Source organism: Schistocerca serialis, chromosome 5, assembly GCF_023864345.2.
Source record: "Schistocerca serialis cubense isolate TAMUIC-IGC-003099 chromosome 5, iqSchSeri2.2, whole genome shotgun sequence".
In the NCBI taxonomy this organism is placed as follows: domain Eukaryota; kingdom Metazoa; phylum Arthropoda; class Insecta; order Orthoptera; family Acrididae; genus Schistocerca; species Schistocerca serialis.
This window is the reverse complement of record NC_064642.1, coordinates 237,452,212-237,468,059: the sequence shown is the minus strand read 5'-3', so window position 1 is coordinate 237,468,059 and position 15,848 is coordinate 237,452,212. Positions and strand designations below refer to the sequence as shown.

The 15,848-nt window shown below is 42.6% G+C and overlaps 1 protein-coding gene and 1 pseudogene across 2 annotated transcripts in view; both read left to right on the top strand.

Annotated features, from left to right (window-relative positions):
• Positions 1-15,848, top strand: part of LOC126481064 (neural proliferation differentiation and control protein 1) — a 1,141,454-nt gene that overhangs the window by 1,076,198 nt on the left and 49,408 nt on the right. The gene's annotated exons all lie outside the window — the stretch shown is intronic.
• On the top strand, positions 13,413-13,530 carry LOC126482657 (5S ribosomal RNA; annotated as a pseudogene).

Genomic DNA, 15,848 nt, shown 5'->3' with positions numbered 1-15,848 from the left:
CTCTGGTCATATTATTTAATTTATATGGCATTTGAGAGGTAATATAATTGAAAAACATGAGTATTTATGCGAAGTTGTAGTGAAATTCAATTTTATCTGACTACTCACTATTTTTAATTAAATTTAATTATTAGAACAAACATATATGTAACTGTCGACAAGTAAATAAAGAAACGCATAGAGTTGTCCTGAAAATGTATGCCTGTCGTGATTTGCGAAATCCGTTATACATACAATCTGACTAGGTACCCGAAACTACTTTGCACTTCGAAGCTTCGACCTGCAGACACAGAGGCAGGCCCCATTTGGCAGTTAACCTGAGTAGCGGTCAGGCGTTGCTAATGTAGCAATAACGAATAGAGTGGGTGCAAATTTTTGAATATCACTGAATTTATATTAGTACTATAGACATAAATGTTTGAGGAGGATTTGAACCCTCGCCTCATGCTCGTTCATTTTCGCAACCTCGAACGCTAACCACTTGACCACTTTTAACAGCCGGCACAGATACATCAGTTACGTGATAGATGCGTAAAAATTCTCTTGCGATTTTCTCGGAATTGCCAGAGTACTGCACCTTACTCCTTGCAAGTTATGTTGTTCTAATGGCCTACTGGGGGTGTACAAAGTTAGAAGTAAATCCGTGATCCCGAAGTCGTGGCCTCCTCTTCTAAGACGTAGCACGAAAAATCCGAGTTTTAAACTAAACCGTAAGAATTCATAGGTCATCCTCAAATCACAGAAAAAGTTGTCCTTTTAATAGCCACAACCCTACAAAACAGTTAGTAAAATCTTGTAAAAGAACGAAAAAGTGAGTGGGTGCATTTACTGCCATTTTTTCTGCTATTTCCGTCGTTCCTTAGTTGCTTCAAAATTCGTGGAGTTATGTTCCGCCTATGCAGCTAATTGAAGGCAGTTTGTCTTCAGTTAGTTGCATAGACGGAACATAACTCCACGAAGGAATATTTACACTTCAAGAAGCATACTGCAATAACAAAGATTAAGTACGAGAATAGTGAAGGATAATAAAGTCCAAAGAACAAAAGTAGTCTTAGTCTTCTTCATTATGTTCATTTCCTGTCAATACATTCATCAGTACAAATCTGCACTATTCCTATTTGGTCCCAGAATTAGCGTGAGTATAGACGGGATGTCGATTTTGAGACGAAATTTCACGAAGTCTGGTAGAAATTCGGCGAGGTAAACGAGGCATAAGTGATCGCCTTCTAGAGTGATTATCAATAATTTCTCTTCTGATTCTACGAAAAAACAGCCGACGTTTGAGTGGTCCGTTTCCGTTTCCCGTATGAATAAATTGAGAATTGATTCTAGTAATATTTATGACCGGAAAGAAAATAACCATCGGAAACCTTCTAGTATCCCACGCGACATTGTAAGTGGAGCGCAATTTGTCAACTATATCTATTCCATTCTTATGGTCGTAGTAGGAGTTACCATTTCGGGCTTTTTCTTGTCGCTATTATTTCTGTCAGTTGAACTGACCTAATGTAAACTTGAGAAGAGCAGTACAATTTTCTTTTTACTTTTGCTTTATGGGACGTATAAAATCATCGTTCCCTCTTTACAGAATGCAAAAAGGCTGCAAAAGTTCTCTTTGTTTGTCACCTCTTTCATCTTTTTAGGAATCTGCCTTTTGTTCTTGTTTAGCGTTCCCAAAAGGCGACGTTTTTCTGATAAGCTTTGAAGTAGAGTGAAATCACTACACCGATTATCAAACGTCACATTCCGTCCATTGTTAGTTACGGGAGTATCCAATCTTTAAACTATGTCTGTGGATTTGTTATTACATTGGAATGCCCACGCAGGTTGTTTACCAAGATAAATTTCCAGACCAATGGTATAAAACATTTAGAATCTACAACTGCAAATATGATCCCATATTTTGGTTGCTCTAACAGAATATATTGAGTGAATGGGCATCTGCTCCTAAAGGCCTCTAGCTTTTCGTCAATTGTGCCATCAACTCCCCACACAGTTGCAAGCTCTGCAGCTGTATAAAACCTTTTCAAAGAAACCAGGAATAACTGCTGAACGGTCTACTGCTCTCCTTTCTAGACTACTTTTCCTCTCAATAAACTTCACAGTTTCAATAAGGATCTAAATCTGAAAAGGGACATTCTAAAAAACGATTTCTTTGCCAAATCCATCTTTATCACAGGAATCTTCATTATCGATTCTTCTACGTTTATAATGCCCTTAACTCATTCCGAACAGTTCTCGGAAGGGCCAACGGTTACCGACCGACCGCCATGTCGTCCTCCGTCGTCAGACGTCACTGATGCGGACATGCAGGGCATGAATCAGCACACCGTTCTCCCAGCTGTTGTCAGTTTTCGTGATTGGAGCAGCTACTTCTCAATCAAGTAGCTTCTCAGTTGGTCCCACAAGAGCTGTTTGCACTCCGCGTGCCAACAGTGCTCGGTAGCCCGGATGGTCACACATCCGTCCATATGCCAGCCAATCCCGACAGCGCTAAACTTCGGTGATCTGACTGGAACCGGTGTTATCGCTACGACAAGGCCGTTGGCTCTTTTAGAATCTCCTGTCATGTATAAATGGCCTATGAAGGCATGTTTTTCAATACTATGTGCAAACTTAGGCTGTAAATAATATAGACATATATTGTCAGTGTGATGATTTGAGTATCTAACGATCATATCTACTATGTCATCTCAAAGAGACTCTTCCATGTTTTCATAATATTATTAATATTTCGGGCCTTTCCAATAACATCTGGTCACCCTGTGCTTGGCCGTTTCCATCTGTTGACTTGAGGAGATGTTTTCCAAGTAAATGTTCCTATTACCTTCTTCCCCTGCTTTCGGTGACAAACACAGAAACTCTACTTTTTCTTCTTCTTCTTCTTCTTCAGTAGAGTTCACGTCTGTGCTGTTCTGCTTCGTTTCCGAGTCTTCCTCCCCCTCTTCAATGTTCTCTGACACATCGATGTCACAGTCTTCTTGTTCCAAATCGTATAAAGATGCTCCAGACCGCACGCACTTTATCCTAACCCATACCGTCCAACAATATTTAGTGGACTCTTGCCACTTCATCTGGATTATACAAGTCAAGAAAATGTTTCTGTTATGCCATTTTGGTTCTGTTGTGGAACAAACTAATAGTCAGCATGCGTTTTACTGAAATAGAGAAAAAGCACATAAATAGAATTAAGAAGGAAATAGTAGACTGAGCTAAAATACTTATGAGTATGCTGTAGTATCTGTGAGATATAAAGGCTGCTGAGAGCGACAACATTCACTTAACAATGGCTGACACTGCACTGTAGTTTGGCGTCCCGTGGGTTAGAAAGATAACGGGGGGTGACTACCCCCTCCATACAGCCGAGGTTTTCGTTAGACTTGGAAGTCAGTGTGTATAAGATATATTAAAACAGTATTCGAGTAATAATACGCTAAATGTAGGCCGATTTTTCGAGAGGAAGCGCGACTCAGTGGCAGAATGGTCGCTTGCCGTGGTGGCTGCATGTGCTTGGCTCTCAGCCAATACAATTTTTATTTTAAAAAAGGTGCATGTTTAACAAGCATATCCGTGAAGTGTAAAATACGCAAAGGTGGAAAAAGTCGGTAGCGTTCGACGCTGGTAATCGCTGTTGTGCCGGCCGGGGTGACCGAGCGGTCCTAGGCGCTACAGTCTAGAACCGCGCGACCGCTACGGTCGCAGGTTCGAATCCTGCTTCGGGCATGGATGTGTGTGATGTCCTTAGGTTAGTTAGGTTTAAGTAGTTCGAAGTTCTAGGGGACTGATGACCTCAGAAGTTGAGTCCCATAGTGCTTAGAGCCATTTGAACCATTTGAGCCAATCGCTGTTTTGAGTCTCGTTTCGGTCATTATTTTTTTTTTTTTCGTTTTCTTCCGTTAAGTTCGTACACGTATGTCATTTAAAAATAAAATTCATCAAGTAAATGCTAATTAACACATATCTGTCATTTTTACGAAAAATGCACTAGTTCTCGTTTCTAATTATATATCACATAAAACCCAGTATTAAATGGAAAAAGATAAATTCTTAATAACAGATCTTTTACGAAAGCTTGTTAATAAAGGCTTTAAATTTTTTAAAAATACAAATTAAATTTTTCTCATCTTTATGTATTTTACTCTTCACAAAAATGCTCATCGAACATGCACTTTTTCTTAAAAATTTACCATGTCCATGAATCGAACATGGGCCGCCTAGATGGCAAGCAAGCATTCTACCACATAGCCACGCAGCCCATCGCAGAAAAAGATATCTTATTTTATGGTATTAAAGACATTCGTCAAACTTCAAAGTCGATTCTCTCATAATTTACGAGAGTTGCATCGAACTGTTTGGGAAGATTAATATTTGAATTCTGAACTTCGCATACCGTACCATACACACCGGATGATTCAAAAAGAAAGAAAAGACTTCAGTTATTTATTTTAGACAAACTACAAAAGATAGAAACACATTGCGCGTGTCATTAGACGGAGGAGGTTCAAAGTTCTGGCACAGCTACGCTGTTGTTTGTTTGTAGCAATATGACAACTATACCACAAAAGAAACTTTTTGTGTTGGAATTCGAGCGAAGTCAATGGAATCTTCAAGTGGAACGTGAATTCCACCGTCGATTCGGCAAGAAGTTGCCTCTGCACAAGCAGATTTATGACTGCAATGCGAAATTCTTTGAAGTTGGTTGCATGTGCAAAGGGAAAAGCATTGGTCCACATGCACGTCTCATCAAAACGTCGAGCGTATCCGAGATACCCTGACACGGTGCGGGCAGACCAGGAACTTCAACATCGTCAAGCGACGGCATGACGTGTTCTGAAACGACGCCTGCATACAAAGCCTTACACGTTGCAGTAACTCCAGCAACTGAGTCCCAGTGACCATAACAGAAGCTACGAATTTTGCGTTTCAGTTCTCCGCGATATGGCAGAGGACACTTTTTCCGAACGACTCGTCTTTTCCGATGCATCGAAATTTCATCCATGGGATAAAGTAAACCGCCATAATATAAGAATCTGCCGACACAAAATCCTGGCGTCGCCGTCGAACTTGAAAGGAGACTCACCAAAACTGAATGTCTTTTTGTGACGTTTCTGTTCACAAAGTTTATAGATCTTTCTTTTTTGCTGTGGAAACTGTGACAGCATGTCATACCTGGATATGCTGCAAAATTGGTTGTTTGTTCATCTTCACGAAGATCCCAATGACCTCATTTTTAAGTATGACTGCGACTCGACTCATCATTATCATGAGGTGCGGCTTTAACTTAACAACATGGGTTGAAAGAGAAAGACCCCAAGATCTTGTTCATTGCTTTTGGCTTCCCGGGTCACCAACTATACACTTTGCGATTTTTTTCTATAGGGGAACATAAAAAACAGAGTCTTGGTCCCACACATGGCAGCTATTCTTCATGAGCTGATAAATCGAACTGTTGAAGCTAACGGTTCAGTAAACAGGGACCTGTTGATTCGTGTGTACAATGAAATGGATTATCGTTTCTAAGTTTCTCGAGCAACCCATGGTGCTCGTGTTGACTGTCAGGTATAGTGACTGTGCGAAAACAAAAATTTGAATCTCTCTATACAGTGACATGCGCAATATGTTTCTATCTTTCACGGTTTGACTGTAATAAACGATTGAAATCTTTTCTTTCTTTTCCATTCACCCTGTATAAGAAATTACAAAAATCCAAGTGCTATGCGGTCTCCTAGACAAAGGCATTTCATACCGTCCCCCAGGTGCTGCGCCGGTATGAGGCTACCAGAGGAAACCTGCAACGTTCGTTGTGTTTGATGTCCCCAGACACTGATACATCCGTTGTGATGCTGTACGCAGACCGGAGACGGGTCTGAATAGACAGTGTCGTAGTACTCCTGTGACCAGCGCACTGAAATGCTGATCATTTGCATATACAAGCGTACAGTATTCTTCATGCCAATCTGACGTTTGTTGCATGTCACCGTTCAAGGTGTTAGACGTTTAATGGGTGGCAGTATACTATGAAAAAATCGCCTTCTAGTAATATTCGTTAGTGGAAGATTGTAGGGAAGAGGAGGAGTGGAAGGATCTACATCTACATCCATACTCCGCAAGCCACCTGACGGTGTGTGGCGGAGGGTACCCTGAGTACCTCTATCGGTTCTCCCTTCTATTCCAGTCTCGTATTGTTCGTGGAAAGAAGGATTGTCGGTATGCTTCTGTGTGGGCTCTAATCTCTCTGATTTTATCTTCATGGTCTCTTAGCGAGATATACGTAGGAGGGAGTAATATACTGTTTGACTCTTCGGTGAAGGTACGTTCTCGAAACTTTAACAAAAGTCCGTACCGAGCTACTGAGCGTCTCTCCTGAAGAGTCTTCCACTGGAGTTTATCTATCATCCCCGTAACGCTTTCGCGATTACTAAATGATCCTGTAACGAAGCGCGCTGCTCTCCGTTGCATCTTCTCTATCTCTTCTATCAATCCTATCTGGTACGGATCCCACACTGCTGAGCAGTATTCAAGCAGTGGGCGAACAAGCGTATTGTAACCTACTTCCTTTGTTTTCGGATTGCATTTCCTTAGGATTCTTCCAATGAATCTCAGTCTGGCATCTGCTTTACCGACGATCAACTTTATATGATCATTCCATTTTAAATCACTCCTAATGTGTACTCCCAGACAATTTATGGAATTAACTGCTTCCAGTTGCTGACCTGCTATTTTGTAGCTAAATGATAAGGGAACTATCTTTCTATGTATTCGCAGCACGTTACACTTGTCTACATTGAGATTCAATTGCCATTCCCTGCACCATGCGTCAATTCGCTGCAGATCCTCCTGCATTTCAGTACAATTTTCCATTCTTACAACCTCTCGATACACCATAGCATCATCCGCAAAAAGCCTCAGTGAACTTCCGATGTCATCCACAAGGTCATTTATGTATATTGTGAATAGCAACGGTCCTATGACACTCCTCTGCGGTACACCTGAAACCACTCTTACTTCGGAAGACTTCTCTCCATTTAGAATGACACGCTGCGTTCTGTTATCTAGGAACTCTTCAATCCAATCACACAATTTGTCTGATAGTCCATATGCTCTTACTTTGTTCATTAAATGACTGTGGCGAACTGTATCGAACGCCTTGCGAAGTCAAGAAACACGGCATCTACCTGGGAACCCGTGTCTATGGCCCTCTGAGTCTCGTGGACGAATAGCGCGAGCTGGGTTTCACACGACCGTCTTTTTCGAAACCCATACTGATTATTACAGAGTAGATTTCTAGTCTCCAGAAATGTCATTATACTCGAACATAATATGTGTTCCAAAATTCTACAACTGATCGACGTTAGAGATATGGGTCTATAGTTCTGCACATCTGTTCGACGTCCCTTCTTGAAAACGGGGATGACATGTGCCCTTTTCCAATTCTTTGTAACGTACGCTCTTCTAGAGACCTACGGTACACCGCTGCAAGAAGGGGGCAAGTTCATTCGCGTACTCTGTGTAAAATCGAACTGGTATCCCATCAGGTCCAGCGGCCTTTCCTCTTTTGAGCGATTTTAATTGTTTCTCTATCCCTGTGTCGTCTATTTTGATATCTACGATTTCGTCATCTGTGCGACAATCTAGAGAAGGAACTACAGTGCAGTCTTCCTCTGTGAAACAGCTTTGGAAAAAGACGTTTAGTATTTCGGCCTTTAGTCTGTCATCCTCTGTTTCAGTACCATTTTGGTCACAGAGTGTCTGGACATTTTGTTTTGATCCACCTACCGCTTTGACTTAAGACCAAAATTTCTTAGAATTTTCTGCCAAGTCAGTACACAGAACTTTACTTTCGAATTCATTGAACGCCTCTCGCATAGCCCTCCTCACACTACATTTCGCCTCGCGTAATTTTTGTTTGTCTGCAAGGCTTTGGCTATGTTTATGTTTGCTGTGAAGTTCCCTTTGCTTCCGCAGCAGTTTCCTAACTCGGTTGTTGTACCACGGTATCTCTTGTCCATCTCTTAGGATCTTGCTTGGCGCATACTCATCTAACGCATATTGTACCACTAGAAATACTGAATAACATTAGAAATGGCCGAATTTAGCAGCAGGTTGGGTAGAGGCGTAGGACAAAAGGGACGTGGAGAGCGGCTGGTGGGCACTATGAATTGTCGAGTATTTTCAAGCAGAAATATACGATGTTATGTTCAAAAATGGTTCAAATGGCTCTGAGCACTATGGGACTTAACTGCTGAGGACATCAGTCTCCTAGAACTTAGAACTACTTAAACCTAACTAACCTAAGGACATCACACACATCCATGCCCGAGGTGGGATTCGAACCTGCGACCGTAGTGGTCTCGCGGATCCAAACTGTAGCGCCTATAACCGCTCGGCCACTCCGGCCGGCAAACGATGTTATGTCTACCTATCCTATCTGATAGCTTGACGTCAGTAAAGTAGGAGTATTATTCGGAAAGTAAGGAAGGATCGGTCGCGAACTGGAAACCACGGTGAAAATCCGGTAAAGCTTTGCACAGGTGTGTTGGTCAGTTTCTCTAGTATGCCCTATAAGGATATGTTTACGTAATGCGTATACACAAACATACAGTTATAAATGTCCCCGTACGTAGCCGCTAATTATAACAATGTGTTTACTTTTGTGCTGTAGCATATAGCTATAATCAGCGGTGGTAATATATTTGCGAACGCCGACCGTGTGCGGCTGTTTCTTGTTGGATCGTCTGATCAGTCGGAAGATGCATTGCAGAGGAGAGTAAATGCCTATTCAAAATATAATTATTTTTGGATAGCTCAACATGAATTTGCTAAGGGACCGTAGTTTATCATGCATTTACCAGTAGAATATGGCGCGGAGAAAATATTTCGCCGCATACAACTTCCGTCCGATTTCGACGAAAGAATTCGTGACTGTGAACTCTCTATTTGGCAGAAACTCAAAGAAAATTAAATAACTTCATGAAGAAGTGAGACATAGATTCTATATTAAATAAATAGTCCATACACCAGTTCCATTTAACTCTAAATTTATGGCAATTAATAGATGAACTTACACTGGAATGAAGGATTTAACATGGATGCCGTTTTGACTGGCACTTCTCTTCTCGTAATGAAAATAATTCCTTTGACGTTTTCACATACACGTCGCACAATAAATTTACTACTATGCAGTATTGCACTTTTAGTATTGCACTTTTACTTTACACTAAAGTAATATTATTTTTAACGATAATAATATGGCGGCAAGACATGCGCGTCCGACACAAGTTACAAGAGACAAGAGAAGAAAAAAATGACTAACTGAGTAACTGTTAATCGAGAATATCTCGTACATCAAAAGAATGTGTAAAAGTGTTCTTCTGTCCGTTTCTCCCGCCGTGCTTTTCAAAGTCAGTAACTCACTGCATCTCTGACGGCGCTTCGACAATAAACAAGTTACGTCACAGGTCGTTCACCTTTTACATTCTCGCAACATTATTTGCTAACTGTAGCTATTGCCGAGCGACTACTCGATTAGTGAATGATTTAAAATGATAAGGCAATCAAATAATGTTACAGCCCGTAGATAGCGTCACGTCGCTCTTCCCAGTTCTGAGCGCACAGTGAGCGCGTAAAGATGCCCAGAAAAAGTGTCTCCCGTGAAGTACGGGTGCCCGCCGAGAGAATTCGCCTGTTTTCAACCAACCCCACATAATATAACTGTCATGCATATCCTTCTTCATGACAGTTGTCGGCTGCACACTGTAGGGGAAATGAGGATACTCTTGCAGCGTTTTCGATGGGAAGCGTTTGATCACCCACCGTACAGTCAGGACTCGGAGCCTTCTGGTTTACATCTCTGCTAAAATGAACCGCTGTCTATGAAGAAAACGTTTCCGCGCAGATAACGAGTTGGAGTCCAGTGTAGAAAATTGTCGGAAAGCACAAGAGGTTGCCTTCTATAACGAAGGTATTGAAAAGCTTTCTTTCCTAATAGCTCTTGTAGTTCTGACAGTAATTTAATACACTAATTCTTCTTTGAAAAGATCGCGAAGCTGCAGGCTCTACTTATCGCCAAAATGCCGTCTCAGTTAACAGATACTGCAGATAGGCTCATGAATACATTACACGAAATAAATATTTAATTTCACCATTTTTTCGAACTTCAAATTCTCAAGTTAAATATATTAACTGAGTAACTCTTTTGCGAAAGTATCTCTGATAAATAATAACGAAATATATTGAATTTCAAATTATTAGAAATTTTGTCGTAGCATAACACTTCTCTATCTTCTATAACAGTTAAAAAACAAGAAGGAAATGGGGTTCTGTATCGGATTGAAATTCCTTTTATAATTTTAATTAACAAGATAGTATAACTACAAGACGATTGCAGTTTGAACTGCACGCGAAAGATTGCCTCTAGGATCCACTGTAATCGCTGACAAAAATCTCAAACATCGCTAATCAGTTTATAATATTACGATATTTTACAACACCAACCGTAAGGCAATACACCGAAGAAGAAGATTTTTATTTCATGCTGTTAGTGATGTAATACGTGACAGCTACTATGCTGGAGCTGCTCTTGTTGATCATTGGGCGCAGGTGTGCAGATCTCTTACGCTGTGTGTGTAGCCTGTTAGGGTCGTATGGTAAGCACTGAGTCCGCTCATTAGCCTAATAACCCACAGACGGTGCTCACGTTGCATTGTTAGTCCTGTGGGCAGCATTGTGATTTAGTTGTAATACAAGCAATGCTCATCCAGTAACGATGCAGAGATACATTCTCATCACCCTGGCTCTAAGACTCTCAAACCTAATAGCGTCATCACAGCGTTCCCGGTTTTCGCGTCTACAAATTTATTTGGTTTATTCGTCCACACGCCATTTCACAGTGATGGCATAAACAATTAAAAAGTTGATTAATTCCTACATACAGCTTTATTATTACAGACATCTTTATGAGGCAAGGGGTGTTTATGTCGTCTAGAATTATTCCTTATACATATTCGTAAACAAGTTAAAGAATATTCTCAGAATTTGCTGGTACACTAAGTACTCTCATATTGCTTCATTGGTCACTGTTTATACCCCACATGCACACTAATATCAACATTTCAGATTAACCAGAATGAGACGAAAAACTCTTAAAAAGGAGGAGAAAACTTGACACATTACGACTGGAATGAAAATAAGATCTCATGTACACAATCATACAGTAAATAAAAATACGAAAATATGACTGTTCACAGAAATCATTGAATAATATACGCACTTGGAATAAAACTGTTACAGGTATTCAGCTAAAATGTTAAGCAAATTCCCATATTGGCTTTTGAGTACTGTCGAATGACGAGTTCTGAGGTGTAAACAAACTCTAGTCGGCATGTATCTCCCCAGTTTAAAATCTTACCGCGGTCTAAACACTTCTCCAAATAAAATCCACATACAGTTTTCAGGTTGATCGAAGCCAACATGCATAATTTTAGCAACGTATTACACAAAATCCCATTTAACATGACGTGGTCTTTGCATAAACACACAAATGACGACGTAATAATCACAAATGCATACAATACGATAAGTACACCTGGAAAGACGACGTCGATTTTGATCCGATGACGGAAGTGCCAGGAAGTCTTTTCTGAAAGTATTTGTATGGAGTATAGCCATGTATGGAAGTGAGACATGGATGATAAAAAGTTTAGACAAGAAGAGAATAGAAGCTTTTGAAAAGTGGTGCTACAGAAGAATGCTGAAGATTACACGGGTAGATCATATAACCAATTAGGAGGTACTGAATAGAATTGGGGAGCAAAGAAATTTATGTCACAACCTGACTAGAAGGACGACTCAGTTGATAGGACTCATTTTGACACATCAAGGGATCACCAGTTTAGTACTGGAGGGAAGTGTGTGTGTGTGGGTGGGGGGGGGAGGGGGGGGGGGGAATCGTATAGGGAGACCAAGAGATGATTACAGTAAGCAGATTCAGGGCAATGTAGGTTGCAGTAGTTATTCGGAGATGAAGAGGCTTGCACGGAGAGGAGCATCAAACCAGTCTTCGTACTGATGACCACAACAGCAGCGACGGCGTATGCCACCCAGGTTTAGCAGATGTTCTGATAACAGTTTCAACATCGTCTGCCAACGGATAGCGTAGTGGACTAGCTAGCAGAGCGCCATCTGTGTCTACATTTTAATAGGGAATGTTCACGGCTAGAAGTCTGTGTGTGTTGCAGACGTGTGAAGCAAGCCAGCAACCGTACCACAGAGACGCACTCGTGCTTCCTAAGCCAACTCACCGAGTTTGAAAGGGATCAAATTGTGGCCTGCTAGCGACGGAATGGTCCTTTGGAGGGTTGTCAGAGAAGCTGGAAGTGGTGCGTCAGCTGTGCAACGATGCTGGTATGAGTGGTCACGTGAACGTTCCCACAAACATAGACGAGGTTCTGGACGCCCACCCACCAGCCACCGCCAGGGCCGTTGTATTGTAAGGGCAGCAGTGGCAGATCGTACAGATACGGGGGCTTGCGAGCCCAGACGTCTCAACACTGAACTGTTGCGAACAGATTATTAGCAGCGCGACTACGGGCACATACTCCTCTTACCTGCCTTCCACCCACGCCACATCAGCGATGTGTCTCGGTCGACTTTTGGCGCCTGAGGATTATTTGAAAGATGTAATGGCGAGCCGTGGTCTTCGGCGGTGAAAGCAGATTCTGTCTGCATATAAGTGATGGTCCATTGTGCGTACGATGTAGACTTGGTGAGCGGTTTCCCGTAGAGTACATTCGTCCAAGACGCAAAGGCCCTACCCCACCAGGTCCTATGGTCCGCGGTGCGATAAGATACAACTCTCGTTCACATTTGGTGTTTCTGGAGGTGACGCCAACCAGCACTCAGCACGTGCAGAATATTGTTAGGCCCATTCTTTTGCCGTTCTTGGAACAGGAAAGTGATGTGTTTTTCCAACAGGATAATTCTCCACTACACACTGTCCATGTAACTCAACATGCAGAGCCTTCCCAGGCCAGCAGGATCTCCAGACTTTTCTCCAATAGAGCACGTGTGGGATATCATGTAACGAGAAGTGACTCGTGTGACTGGTCAACCAATAACTCTTACATAACTATGTGGACAGGCCGAGCAGGAATGGCATAATGTAGCCCAGGACAGTATTCGCCATCTGTACTACCGAATGGATGCTGGAGGCAGCTCCTGCATTACCGCCCCTGGAGGTTATACCATGTACTAATATGGCTGTTTCAGCATGATTCGATACCTGGTACCTCAAAACCGCTTGGGCTATTGATCTGTAAATGTAATCAATTCATGTGCTCCATATTCACTTTTCCAACAATAAATCTTGAGTGAATTCGAAACCTCTAATTTTCTTCCGGTAGTACATATAGTAAGCCAATGGCCTTGCCGCAGTGGTAACACCGGTACCCGTCAGATCACCGAAGTTAAGCGTTGTCGGGCTGGGCTAGCACTTGGATGGGTGACCATCCGGTCTGCCGAGCGCTGTTGGCAACCGGAGTGCACTCAGCCCTTGTGAGGCAACCTGAGGAGCTACTTGACTGAGAAGTAGCGGCTCCGGTCTCGTAAACTGACATGCAGCCGGGAGAGCGGTGTGCTGACCACATGCCCCTCCATATCCGCATCCATTTATGCCTGTGGTCTGAGCAATGCCTGTGGTCTGAGCATGACACGGCGGCCGTTCGGTACCATTGGGCCTTCATGGCCTGTTCGTACGGAGTTTAGTTTTGTTTAGTAGTACATATAGTAAAAGGCAAAAAAGCATGAAATGGAAAATTTTGTATCTCTACAGAAAGTTGAAGAAACAGTGTGCTCCCTGCCGCCGTTGGATAAGCAGCTGCAGCAGCAAGTCGTATACTCCTAGCTCACTCATTTGTTACGTAGTTTAATTCTTAATTTCTTTGCGTGTTTTTGGTACTTGCATTGCCTAATTCATAAATTTCTGGCGTATTATAGTATTTGAGAGTTGTAGCATCGCGTTTTAGTACCTGAATAGTGTAAATTCGCGTAGTCGTTTGGTTTCTGTTTTTGTTTTGAACGGCCAGTGTCGGTTGGTCACAGTCAGTGTGCTCCCTGCCGTCGTTGGATAAGCAGCAGCAAGTTGTTGTGTCTAGACAAGACAGCCTAGACACAATGAGAGGAAGCCGAAAGGCACGCGCTAAGCCAAAGCAGGGTGCGTGAGGCCTGAAACAGGATACGTTATGAATGCTATAAAGAAAAGTACGTAGCTTCTGGAATACTTAACTTTAATCCATCCTTTTGGTACATCTGGAGATTGTGGCGATACAAGTGAGACTCTTTAGATACATGCAATGTTACTAATGGCGCCTTGCTAGGTCGTAGCCATGGACTTAGCTGAAGGCTATTCTAACTATTGGCTCGGCTAATGAGCAATGCTTCATCCATGTAGTCGCTAGCAAAGTCGTCCGTACAACTGGGCGAGTGCTAGTCCGTATCTCGAGACCTGCCTTGTGGTGGCGCTCGGTCTGCGATCACACAGTGGCGACACGCGGGTCCGACATGTACTAATGGACCGCGGCCGATTTAAAGCTACCACCTAGCAAGTGTGGTGTCTGGCGGAGACACCACACAAGTCGTATACTCCTAGCTCACTCATTTGTTACATAGTTTAATTCTTAATTTATTTGCGTGTTTTTGGTACTTGCATTGTCTAATTCATAAATTTCTGGCATATTATAGTATTTGAGAATTGTAGCATCGCGTTTTAGTACCTGAATAGTGTAAATTCGCGTAGTCGTTTGGCTTCTGTTTTTGTTTTGAACGGCCAGTGTCGGTTGGTCACAGTCAGTGTGCTCCCTGCCGCCGTTGGATAAGCAGCTGCAGCAGCAAGTCGTATACTCCTAGCTCACTCATTTGTTACATAGTTTAATTCTTAATTTCTTTGCGTGTTTTTGGTACTTGCATTGTCTAATTCATAAATTTCTGGCGTATTATAGTATTTGAGAGTTGTAGCATCGCGTTTTAGTACCTGAATAGTGTAAATTCGCGTAGTCGTTTGGCTTTTGTTTTTGTTTTGAACGGCCAGTGTCGGTTGGTCACAGTCAGTGTGCTCCCTGCCGTCGTTGGATAAGCAGCTGCAGCAGCAAGTCGTATACTCCTAGCTCACTCACTTGTTACATAGTTTAATTCTTAATGTCTTTGCGTGTTTTTGGTACTTGCATAAATTTCTGGCGTATTACAGTATTTGAGAGTTGTAGCATCGCGTTTTAGTACCTGAATAGTGTAAAATCGCGTAGTCTCCTTCCGCCGCCGAGCTGTGTGTCAGCAGTGCGCAAGTAGCAGCATTACTGCATTTACTAGGTAATCTTGTATTTTAATAACCGTTTAAATTTTGTGTCGATTTGTTTGCGCTCTCTGTAGATTAGTTCAGACGTTCTTTGCACAACAGTTTTTAGCATGGATAGGGACTGCAACTGCTGTGTTCGGATGCAGGCTGAGTTGGCATCCCTTCGCTCCCAGCTTCAGACAGTGTTCGCTTCGGTGACACAGCTTGAGGCTGTTGCCAATGGGCATCACTGTGGGGTTCCGGATGGGGGTTTGTCGGGGACGGCCAGCTCGTCCCACGCATCCCCCGATCGGACTAAGACTGTGGTTGCCCGGGATACTGCCCGCATTGAGGCTGATCCCTCACCTGTGGTAGAGTGGGAGGTCGTCTCAAGGTGTGGCAGGGGGCGAAAGACATTCCGGAGGGCTAAACGGAAGGCCTCCCAGTTTGTCTGACGAACCGGTTTCAGGCTCTGTCTCAGGCTGATACTGATCTTCGGCCTGACATGGCTGCTTGTCCTGTTCCA